The following is a 12,623-nucleotide window of genomic DNA, read 5'->3' on the forward strand; positions in this document are numbered from 1 at the left end:
TCCCTAACTCTTATAGATGCCTGGCTCATTATTTTTCAGTCTTTCTTCTAACATACCCATATAAGACCATACATTTTACTCTAAGCTTTGCCTTACTTGGTCTCTTATTTTTTAAAAAGATCTTCTATTTATTTTCAGAGAGGGGACAAGAAGGAGAGAGAGAGAAAACCATTAATGTGCCAGAGAAACATCAGTTGGTTGCCTCTCGCGCACCCCTGGCTGGGGACGGCACCAGGCCCGCAACCCAGTTCTGTGTCCTGACTGGGAATTGAACCAGCGACCTTTCGGTTCACAGGCCGGCACTCTGTCCACTGAGCCACACCAGCCAGGGAAAAAGAATTTTATTGTTGAGTTTTAAGAGTGTTTGGTATATTTTGGGTAACAGTCCTTCATCGGGTGTGTCTTTTGCAAATAGTCCCTTCCACCCTGTGGCTTGTCTTCTCAGTCTCTCTTCCAGACCCGGTGCCAAGCAGAAGTTCTCCACGGTGGTGGGCTGTGGCCGGCCGGTCCCTTTCCTCTTCCGCAGACGCGTCTGCAGGCTCCGTCTGAAGGGCACCGCCTGCCCAGGGCCGTCCAGGTTTCCACTTACAGTAACTTCTAGGAATTGTATAACTCTGCATTTTACGTTTAGGTCTGCGATGACCCACTTTAACTTAACGTCTGAGGAGCATGTAGGATCCGTGTCTAGATTCTTTTTTTTCCACATGTGGCTGTGCGGTTGTCCCAGCACCGCCTGTGGAAGAAGCTATCTTTGCTCCCTTGTGCTGCCCTTTTTCCTCTATCAGAGCTCAGTTAACTTTATTTTTGTGGGTTTTTCCGGGTTTTCTATTTATCTCCTTTGCTTTGGCCAGACCACAGCATCTGGATTCCTGCAGCTTTATCGTAAGTCTGGAAGTTGTACAAAGTCTGCCCTCCGAATCCGCACTTCAGCAGTGCGGTGTTAGCCGCTCCGGGTTTTCGGCCTCTCTGTGTGAGCGCTGGGGTGGGTTTGTCGAGATCTATAAACTACCTGCTGCTGGGATCGCAGGGACTCTGCAGAACACACCGGGGAGAACTGCCGCCTGGGCAGCATCGGATCTTCCCGACCGTGGGCGTGGACCGTCTCTCCGTGTACTTGCTCCCCTCTGATCGCTCACAGTAGGACTTCGTAGTTGTCCTCATGCAGCTCCTGTGCACACGTGGTGAGATTTATACCTGAGTCTTCTTCCCCTTTGGGTGCTGGTGTAAATATCATTTTGTTTTTGAGTTCAAATTCTACTTGTCCCCTGTTAACACGCAGGAAAGCAGTCAACTTTGGCGTGCTAGCCTTGCGCTCTGCAGCCTTGCTGTCATCGCCCATTAGTCGCTGGGTTGGCTGCTGTTGTTATAGTTGTTGAACCGTTCAGGTTTTCTACATCGATAGCTGGTCGTGACCTCCGCCAACAAAGACAGTGTCATGCTTTCCTTCCTGATCTGTGTGCCTTGTACTCTATTTTCTCGCCCTGTTGAATCAGCAGGGACTCCCAGTACAATGCTGTCATGGAAAAGCAGGAGAGCCCTGGTTGGCATAGCTCAGTGGATTGAGCACGGGCTGCGAACCCAAGTGTCGCAGGTTCGATTCCCAGTCAGGGCACATGCCTGGGTTGCAGGCCATGACCCCCAGCAACTGCACATTGATGTTTCTCTCTCTTTCTCCCTCCCTTACCTCTCTGAAAATAAATAAATAAAATCTTTAAAAAAAAGAAAAAGGAAAAAAAAAGCAGGAGAGGACCTCCTGGCCTTGTTCCTGGTCTTCACGGGAAAGCTTCAAGTTTCTCTGCATGACGTGAGGTGTTAGCTGTAGTCTCATTTTGTTTTTTTTGTAGATCATCTTTGCTAAGTTGAGAACGTTCTTTATTCGTAGTTAACTGAGAGGTTTTTTTTTTTTTAATCACGAATGGGTACTGGATTTTGTCAAGGGTTTTTTCTGTATTAGTGTGATTGTCAGTTGATATGGTGGATTATGGTAACTGATTTTTGAATGCTGACCCAGCTCTGCACACCTGGGTAAATACCACTCGGTCGTGGTATATAATTCTTTAACACATTGTTGGATTCACTTCGCTGACATTTTGTTGAGGGTTTTGCATCTATGTTCACGAGAGAGATTGATCTGTAGTTTTCCTCTCTTTGTACTTCTCTAGTAATACCGTGGTACTCGCGTTACCCCCACTTTCCGGAGAAGGAAGCCGAGGCCCAGAGGCCGGAAAGGCTCCTCCTGATCAGCAGCAGAGTCAGAGCTGGGATTTGAACCCAGTCCAGGCTGATGCCACGCTGTTGCCTCTGGTTTTTCGTGACTGGGTCTCTTGCTTTCTGTCCGACCTCCTTAGAATATAGGTTTTTGAGAGCAGAGGTCCCGTCATATTCACAACCGTGGCCCCTGGGCACAGCAGGTAGGTGGCAGTTTTTGTTGGATGGATGGATGCATGGATGGATGGATGGAAGGATGGAAGGAAGGATGGATGGATGGATGGATGGACAGAAGGAAGACTCTAGTTCTCTGAGAACAAGGCAGTTTCTTGTTTGTGTCCGTGGCCCTGGGCCTAGAATAGGGCTGAGTCGTCTTCGGGGTATATTTTGGGGAGCCTGTGGAGTGAACCCACATCTGGATCGCCAGTGACACCCCATCTTTGGGGTGGTGGGGGAGAGCCTGGGCAGAGGTTCCAGGAGGCCTCAAAGGCGTGGCCCTGTCTTTGGCTCCGCCCCCGTGTTGCCCTGCGCTGCTCCAGCGCCGGCACCCCGCCACGCCTGCCGCTCAGAAGAGCGGGGCGCTGGCCTGCACCCCCCTCCTTGGCACTGCGTGCACTCACTTAGAGCTTCCGAGGCCAGGCCCCGCGGCCCCCGCGCCGCCCTCGTCAACCCACACAGCCTGCGGCTGCCTGCCCGCGCGCTGGCTTTGAGGGCCGGCCAGAGCCGCCGCCTGTGGGAACTGCCGGCGCCCTAATTGGGCCGGTCCTGCGGGAGGCGGCGGCCCCGCTCCTCCGCTCCTCTTTACTCCGGCTGCCTGCCGCGTCGCCCTCTCAAGGGGCACAGCAGGCTTCCTGGTCGGCCGCCCCCCGGGCCAGGAGCTCACCCTTGTTCTGCAGACGGAGGAACAGAAACCCGCGGGGAGACTGGGTCCCTGCCCGGTGTCACTGCGAGGCCAGCAGAGTTGCCAGGAGTGACCCGCAGAGAGCCAAGTGACACAGCTCTGTTCCTCACTGCGCTGGCGACGGGAGTGAGTTCCCACAGGAAAAAGGCCTCCGTCCGTCTCCCGTGGCTGCCCGCGCCCTGCCGAGCGCCAGGCACAGGCCCCGGCTCGGGCGCACGCTCGGGTCCACGCGAGAGTTGTCAGACACCCCCAGAGACCCTAGCAAAGCCACGAAGATCCGAAAATCCGAGGCGAGCGTGGCTCGCCGAGGTGGCTGAGCTGGATTGCCAAGGATGCCCTGACTTCCCAGCTCACTGCCTCAGTTTACCCTTCCTGGAGAATGGGAAGGGTTTTCAGATGCTTGATGGCAAGGCCAGGAGGGGGGCCTTGTCTGGGAGAGGCAACCCAGGGCGACCCTGGGGCGACCCCCACGGCCGGGAAGGATGTGATCCCCAGCTGCTCCGGGCCCCCCAGCTGGGGCCTCAGTCACTGCTACCGGACCCCCGGAGACCACGAGCCTCGTACCGGGGACATTTTTCAGCAGGTCTGTTCTTTCCTCTTCTATTCTTCGCCGCCTCCCCCGCCGTCGTGTCAGATGGCCGTTTCTCTGTTGCGCCTCCCCCTCCCGAGTCACTCCCGGTCTGCGTTCTACCCGCTGAGCACTCGGAGTGGATATCGTTCTGTCCCCTTTTCAGTCTGGTGGTCCTTGGGGACCAGAGACACCCCGGATGCTGTTTCCCACCCTCCACTCACTTCCGCAGCTGGAGGCCCTCGGGCCTTTCAGCTGCCCCTCCCACGACAGCTCAGTGTCCTGGGGGCTCTACTCAGCACACCCTGGGTGGCCCCAGAAGGGGTCTCTGTACTCTGGGTGTGACCCCGAGGGGCCACTGCCCCAGGCCCGTCCTCCCAGCATCCTCAGGGCCAGGAATGAATGTTTGCAAGTTACGATTCGCGCCAACCACTCAGCAATCACACCCCTCCTTGGACCCGCAGGCCTCCCCGTGGCGTGGAAGGCTGGGCTTGCCTGCAGAATGCTCGGACTCAGGGCTGTGCCCCAGAATTCCGTGGGGCTGGGGGGCAGCCCTGCAGCCTGGCCCCCTTTCCTTTCACGCCCCGCTCCACGTTCAAAGTGCGGGAGGTGCTTCAGGAATGCGCGGGGGGGTGGGGGGCGGCGGCATCTGGGTCCCCGTGTCCCAGCTCGATTCACGCCCTGTGGCCTCTGAGACCCTATGCGCAGGGAAGAGGGCTGGGGAGGCGGGTTTGGGGCCATTTGGGAAAGGGGCTGAGGGGCCCACGCCTGGCCTGGAAGGGGAGACGGGCTCTCGGCAGGCACGTCCCTCGGCCCTGAGTTCCCCTCGTGCCTGGGTCCGGGGGCCTCGCTGCTTTGCCGTGTCCCCAGGACCCAGGCCCTGCACCCGTCTGTCGAGTCGCCCAGAGCCGACAGCCACATGGCCCCTGGGCCGCTTCCCTGGGGGGCGTAACAGCGCCAGCGGTTCATTGGGATCGGGGCCTGCGTGCTGCACCCGGCCCTCGTGAGAGCGGAGTTCCGTGTTTCCAACCTGCCAAGTTCATTCCGAGCCCCAGCTCCGTCCTCCAGGACCCACGGGCGCTAACTGTCCGTGTCTGTGTCATCTGTGCGTTTGCTGAGTGTGCCCCTTAGAAGGCAGCCCTCGGCCCGGAGCCTGGCTGTCACCTGGCATCTATCCGGCTGCGCGGGTCCCAGCATGCAGGGCTAGCGGTGCCGGCAGCCAGCTGCCGATGGGCGGGCGGCATTTCGTCCTAGTTAGCGAAAGGGGCTCTGCCGCTGCTTCCTGGGTGCTGGGTGACTCTCCGAGCCAGCAGCAGCGCTCCAGGCTGACGCAGGGCTCACACGGCCCCACCCCCCAACCACGCTCCAGCCTGGCTGGCCCAGCTTCTCCATCTTCCCCCCGCACCCCCCCCCCTGCCCCCAGCCCCCTGCCTGTCATCTCGCCCTCCTCTCCACAAGGCCTGGCCCAGGCAGTCCTCCCAGCCCACCTCCAGCACGGTGCCCACCTGTGTGGTGTGCTGGGACCACTGCCCACATCCCCCCAAGGAAGGAGCAAGTGGTCTACAGCCATCAGCCCCGTCGGCCCCTCGAGCACTGCTCCGGCCTCCCAGAGCCGCCTCGCCTGAGGTCACCCTTCCCCAGGTGGCCTCCCTCCCATGGCTGGTCCATGGAGGGGGGAAAAGCACCTGGTTGCCTGGGCCCAACGCCAGGTGCCCGGGACGGACCGTTTTCGCTTCAGACAGCCCCGTGGGGTCGACTGAGGCTGCCGCTGAGCCCGAAGCACACGGCGCCTTCTCTGTCCGCCACCTTTGCAGACGGGAGCGTGCGGGGCCTTGGGCTCGGTGGGGACGCTTGGGAGGCTTCTGCTGCACCCTCGGGTGAGCAGGATGCTCCTTCCTGGGCACCCCCGATTCTGCAAGGCTTTATCAATGAACCGAACAACAGCTGCCCCTGGGCCAGGTACTCTGCTCCGTGCCCATGGCATCCTCTCACCTGAGGCTCAGGGCCTCTCTCAGGTGCGTGTCGTTCCGGCTCCTGCTTCTCGGCAGGAGGGGCCTGAAGCGCGGAGACGTGGCCAAGGGCGGGCTGTCGGGACGCGGCCTCCCAGAGCCGCCAGGCCGGACCTCACCCCCGACCCCCGACCGGCGTTCCTTTTTACCTGCCCCCGCTCTCGGAGCTAATCGGGTTCATAAAAAGTACATTTTTCTTTCTTTTAAAAAAATTTTTTTTAAAAGATTTTATTTACTTATTTTTAGAGAGGGGGAGGGAGGGAGGGAGAAAGAGAGGGAGAGAAACATCAGTGTGTGGTTGCTTCTCATGCGCCCCCTACTGGAGACCTGGTCCACAACCCAGGCATGTGCCCTGACTGGGAATCGAACAGGTGACCCTTTGGTTCACAGGCTGGCAATCAATCCACTGAGCCACACCAGCCAGAGCAAAAAAAAAAAAAAAAAGTACATTTTTTTTCTTAAGAAAAAAACCTAAGTGACATTACTCTCAGGTACACAATTACAACAATGTCACTCATCCGTTTGTGATTTTCTTTTTGTGTGTTTTACTTTTTTAACAGAGTGTATGGTGCGAGGGTCGTGCACTATTTAATAGGGTATTTCCACCGTTTTTTCCCCAGACTATTTCTTACCTCTCAACCTTCTTATCTCTCCGTTCAGTATCTTCACTGAGGCAGAATCTTTACGCTTTTATTCATCCTTCAGGGGACATTACTTTGAAATTTCTGTTTTAGAAATGTATCCTTTGGGTGTCACGCTCTTTTCCGTTTTTTCATGGCAAAGTGCCCGCCTTCCTCGTGTGTTTCCCACGGGCCCAGGAGAAGTGCCGCCGTGTGGGTCGACGGAGCGGTGGAGGAATGAATGAATGAAGGAAGGAAGGAATGAATGAACGAACGTGGGAGCCGGGCTGGGGAGGGCGAGTGTGGGGCACAGTGGGGAGTCGCCGCGTGTTGGGCTGAGACCCTGGAGCCCTGCCCGCCAGGAGCTCGGAGTTGTGGGGGGGTGCCGGGCAGGGTCCCTGCAGGGGCCCGGCTGTGAGGGCCCGGGACACCGGCAGCAGAACCCTGTGGGCCCCCAGGCCTGGGGGCAGGGGAGGAACCTGCAAAGGACCCTGGGAGGAGGCACCTGGGGAGCGCTGGGGAAAGGGCTGCTGGGGCTCAGCTGAGGGTGTGCGGCCTGGTGGTGGCCCAGAGACGTGCAGGTCCCCACTGGGTGGGTCCGGGGCAGTGGTGGTGGTGGTGGGGGGGGAACGGCTCAGGAGAGAGGGAGAGGGGAGGCGGCCCGCCTGCCTGGGTTTTTCCCTTTGGAGCTTGTGGGGCACCGGTGTTGGGCCGGCACCTGGCCTTGCTTCTCCCACGTGGACTGCCTGGGTCCAGTTGGCTCTGGGACCCGACGAGGGTGGACCTGCCACCCCCAGTCAGGAGGGGCCCCGCCTGCACGCCTGTCCCAGCCGCCCCAGGGCAGTCGGCAGCACTGGACACCGTGCAGCAGGCCGGGGTCCATGCCCTGCGTGCCTGCCCGTCTTGGCGTTTGGCCTCCCCCGCCCTCACCGCCACTCGGCTGCCTTCTGGTTTGCTGCGTGGTTCTCCCGCCTTCGGCTCGGCTCCCAGCTCCCCTGCCCACAGACTGCAGCCCTCTGTGGGGCCCCCTCCCCACTGGGCTCGCAGCACACACACACACACACACACACACACACACACACACACACGGCGTGCCCCCACCCTTTGTCTCGGACCGAGGAGGACGCACAGCGTTCTGACTCCAGCCTCACTGTAGCTCGGGCAAACACCTGCTTGCGGATTTGTGCCCGTCACCGGGCTCCCCACACAGCCTTGGCGGCAGGAGGCCTGGTCTGGTGGGCTGGGTTGGCCTCCACAGCCCGCCCAAACGCAGCCCCCATCCTGCCCCGCCCTGCCCGGGCCTCGGGGTGGCCAGCCGAGAGGGAAGTGTCTCCCACACTCTCGGTTCTTGGAAGTCTCGTTTCCTCTTTCAAATTGGACGAGACTCCCTGGCTGTGTGTTTTCACGGTAAAGGGTGGGTTTTACAGTGCTCACATGGGGAATTTTTAACCTCCCCCCCAACTACACATTCGAGGAAAATGATGCCCCGTCTGTCGCCCGGCTTCCTGAAGTCCTGTCCCCCTGGGGCACGTGTACCCCCAGGGGGGCGCCCAGGCCTGCCCTGCGGTTTGCGTTTCAGAGCCGTGCACGGCCACCCGCTTTCCCCGGAGCCTCGGAGCTCCGCTCCTGTCCGCTCCCGGCTGCCGCCCCTTCCCCCTGAAAGGGCCTGCCCGCTCCTCCGGCCCCAGGCACCTGCGCACCTCCCCTCACTCTCCAGGGCCCCAGCCCTCTGGCCCAGCGCTGGGCTGCTTCCTGCCCGGCTGGAGGGTCTGGCGTCTGGCCCTCCGCGCCTCAGACGGGGAGACCCTGCCCGGGAGTCCCACCAGGACCCCGTCAGGCGCTGCTGAGAGCTGGGGCTCCCTCTGTGTGTGTGCTTCCTGGGTGGGGGGGGGGTGGCTGAGCCCAGGGAGACCCTGTCAGCACCTGGGCGAGGCCCCTTATCGATTGAGGAGCAGTCTGGGCTCCTGGGGGAGGGGGGTCAGTCCCTGGGGCCCGGCTGCACTGGGCCTCGTTGGGACTCTGAACCACCGGTAGGTCTCCAGGGGGCGCTCAGACCTCCCTGGGGTGGCCAGCCTGGTGCAGAGCGCACAGCCGGACCCCTTGGTCGTCAGAGCCCTGAGTGGCGATGACATTCAGTTGCGCAGTGCGTTGGCCGGGCCCCAGCCCTGTGCGATGTGCGATGGGACAGGGTTGGCACCGGAGTGTGGGACAGGGGACGGCTGGCAGGGAAATCAGAGCAGCCTGGCTGGCACCGCTCCGCTTTCCGCCGGGGACATGTAAGAGGATTAGGGCTTAGAACTCCGGACAAGGGGCTTTTATTCTCAGGGCTGCGCGTTCACCGGCTCGCAGAGCCCCAGGGACGGGAACCAACGGTGAGGAGGGCCCGCCGGACCCCTCACCCTCCACGCCCCATGCTTTGGGGGACCACAGGGGTCCCCCGCCCACCTCTGGTTGGTGCTTAGCACCCAGCCCCATGCAGGTCTGCCTGATGCCCCAGCTCCAGGGCCCAGGGGTCTGCCCCACCCGCCCCTGCCACGGAGGCCTGAGCCACTGGCAGAGGCTGGCACAGGATCCCCGAGGTGGCTGCGGCTCACACGGGGCGGCGGGGGGGAGTGCACAGGTCCTGGGCTGTCAGGATGGGAGGGAGCACACAGCCACCGTGCCTCCCTCCGTGGGAATTTGCCCTGGGGGCAGCTGAGGCTCAGAGAGAGGCCATGACCTCCCAGGGGCCACTCGCCGAGGCCGGGAGGCTGCCCGCCCAGCCTGGAAGACGGGCCTCATGCTCCAAGAGGGTGCAGAGGCTGAGGTCGCCCCACCGCTGGTCGCGTTTGCCTGCTCCAGGATGTCTTATCAATGAAATCCCAGTCTGAACGCTTTGGGATAAGACTTCCTTTGCTCAGTATAATGGTTTTGAATGTCGAACGCATCGGTACTTTGGTCTTTTAATTGATGAGTACTCCAGTTTATCTGCCCACCAGGGCGTGGGCAGTTGATTTGTTCCACTTTTCACCTGTTACAAAGGAAGCTGTTTTGAACTTCTGTGTACAAGTCATTTCTATCAAGATGTTTTATTGTGGAAAGCACAGAGAATAAGGCGGGAAACCGTAAGGGCCTGGCTTTTCTCGGAGCATGGCGGGGCCGTGGGAGGGGTCTTGGGGGGGGTGGGGGAGCGCTGTCCGACTCAGTTCTGACAGGGCCGCTGGGCTGAGGCCGGGGCAGGACGACCGGCCAGGAGCCTCCTCGCTGACCCGGGCCTCCAGCGCTGGGGGCACGGGATGGACTGACGGCTGAGGAGCTGGCGGGGCCACCGGCCGGATTCTCCGTGCATCTTGAAGGCTGAGACAGCCGGTTTCGCCGGCGGGATGAGCGGGAGTGAGAAGCGGAGGGTGACTTGACCTAACACGGGAAGGACGATAGGACCGGGGACGGCTTCGGAAGGGGCGGTGTGGGGCGGTGGCCGCGACCTGGGAGGAGACGCCGGTTAGGCAAGCAGCCAGCTGACGGAGGTGTGGGCTGGGCATGGACGTGCCGACGCTGCACTTCACCGGGAGTTCTAGCCAGGGCGACTAGGCCAGAGAAGAAAGCGAGAAGCACCCAGGTCAGACAGGAAGCACTACAACCACGCTCACAGAGGACCTGTGCTGGCACCTGGAAAACCCCACGGAGTACACGCAAAACAGAGCAAAACATGAGCTGAGCGAGGGTGCCAGACAGGAGGTCCAAAGACAAAAACCAGTTGTATGTCTATGCACTAGCGAGGAACTCTCTGAAAATAAAATAAAAAGTGATTCCCTTGACTCTCATTCATTGCTGGCGGAAATACGAAATGGCACAGCTGCCTCGGATACAGCTTGGTGAGTTCCGACCAGGCCAACCAAACTCCATCCCTTCAACCCAGCAACTGGGTTGCAGGGCGTTTACCCAGAGGAGAGAGAAACCTGTGCCCACACCCAAACCTGCACGCAGATGTTTGTAGCAGCTTCGTTCATAAGAGCTGACACTCGGAAGCCACTGAGACGTCCTTTAGTGGGTGAGTGGGTACATAAACGGTGGCACCTCCAGACGATGGCATGTGACTCGGCGATAAAAACACACGAGCTATCACACCATGAAAAGACACGGGAGAACCTGTGCTGCGTGTCACTAAGTGGAAGAAGCCAGTCTGGAAAGGCTCCACACCGTGTGAGCCCAACCATGTGACATTCTGGGAAAGCCACTCTGTGGAACCAGCGGCTTGAAGACCAGTGGTGGCCGAGGGCCAGGAGAAAGGGAGGGCTCCATAGACGGAGCACAGAGGACTGTTAGGGCAGGGAAACGGTTCTGTTACGATGCTGTCGTGGCGGATCCCTGTCGTTACACATTTGTCGAAACCTCTGGAACGTACGCCAGGAGTGAACCTTCCTGTAAACCACCTCTGTGGAGTCACGTCTGAGCTCAGCCAGCCTCCTGGGGCTGCAGGGGGCCTGCGAGGCTCCTCCGGGACCCAGGGGAGCCCTAGGCCGACGGCCCCTCCTCCCTCTCGGTCAGAGCAGCGACCGATGCCCACCTGGTTTCCGTCCCACGCGGGGCCACAGGACACGTCCGCCATGATGTCCCCTGGAGCCTCAAACACATCCCGTGCGGACCCAGCCTGACCCCCTGCCCCCTCCCGTGTTGGTGTGGGTGCCTCCCTCCCACTCTTAGCCCTGCACCCGCCCCAGAGTCTCCAGCCCACGTGGCTTTGAGAGATCTCTCCTCTCCCCCCGCCCCACTGCCAGGCCTGGCTCAGCCCCTTCGGGCCGCCTGCCCCGCCCTTTCTGGTGCGGCCAGTGCTGTGGCCCCCACGGCCTGTCTACACCTCAGGCTGATGGCGTCATTCCCGCCTCCTCGCCCGCATGCTCCCCCCGCCCCCGCAGTCACGGCACCGCGCAGACTCCCCAGCTTCCACCCCCTCTGTGCTCCCAGCCTCGCGGCCGAGCAGAGCCTCCTCCGCCGTCCAGTGCGCAGGCTCAGCACACACTCGGGGGCGCAGGCGGTCCGCACTCCCGCTGACCCTGGGCCAGTGGTGGGCCAGTGGTGACCCTGGGCCAGTGGTGGGCTTCCTGCCCACAGAAGAGTGCCCCAGTCTCGGATCCTGCAGGAGCGCTGTTCCGGACGGCCCTCGGCACAGCTGTCCTGGCTCCGCACACTCCTGCCCCTGGACAGCTCGCCCCAGCCCAGGCGCCCAGGCCTCGCCCACCTCCTCCGTCTCCCACTGTGCTCCGGGGTTCTCTTCCCGGGTGTGTGACCTCATCTTGGCTCAGCGTTTGCGGGGGCCAGGCTATGGACGCTCCTCCCTCATCCGTTCCAGCCTCTGGAAAGCACGTCTTTCTCCAGCTGCACCGAACTCCCCACCGTCCTTGCCCTACTCGCCCTCTCATGCGTCGCTCTCATTCGTCCATCACATTTACTTAGCGCCTGCCGTACCGCAGGCACTCCCCTAGGTGCTGGGCTTACATTTACGAGGAAAAGAGGCACAATCCCCACCCTCGCCTGGCTCACATGCTGGTGAGGAGAGGCAAGGGAACAGCAAACTGGAGTGTGCGTTAGGTGTTGATGATTCTGCAGAGAAAAATGAAGCCGGAGGGCAATGGTAGGGATAGTAGGTTAGGTCCTCTGGAAGCACAGGCCGGGGTAGAGTTCAGGGTCAAGGCCTGTGAAAGGAAGGGGGAGGAAGTGAGGTGGGGCAGGGGCAGAACTTGGGCGGAGAGGCAGGTCACAGGTTGCAGGTGGAGGTGCCTGCTCTACTCAGCCACCAGATGCCCTTGGGCGTGTGACCTCAGGGAAGGCTCTGGGCAGCGAGGGGGGCCCTGGGGGGACTGAGAGCTGGAGGTTGTCTGGCGGTTGCTCTTCCTTCAGACCCTCTAGGAAGGGGACCTGGGTGGTGCGACTCTGTCCACCACGTGGGACGTGCTCAGGGAAGGTCTCACAGAGCAAAGCGTTGGAGGAGTTCAAGGGAGCGAGTCCTGCAGACATGCGGAGGGAGCGTCTTACGACCTGCAAAGCGTGGTTGCAACTGAGGCCTCGAGGAGCAGCGAGGGGCCCGCAGGGGCTGAGGGGGGCTGAGCAGGAGAGCAGTAGCGGGCCAGATTGCTGAGGCCACGGGAGGACTCCAGCTTTTACTCTGAGCGGGAGGGGGCCGTGGAGCGGGGAGGGCGCTGGCAACATTCCTGAGGGAGGCAGACTCGGGAACAGGAGAGCCCATGGGGAGTCCACTGCTGGGCTTCCAGAGAGGGGAGCTCAGGGCCGTCAGCCAGCGGGACCCTGGCCAAATACTGCCGTGCCAGAGTTTAATGAAC

Source organism: Phyllostomus hastatus, unplaced genomic scaffold (assembly GCF_019186645.2).
Source record: "Phyllostomus hastatus isolate PE091 unplaced genomic scaffold, TTU_PhHast_1.1 phas_scaffold_129, whole genome shotgun sequence".
Lineage (NCBI taxonomy): Eukaryota > Metazoa > Chordata > Mammalia > Chiroptera > Phyllostomidae > Phyllostomus > Phyllostomus hastatus.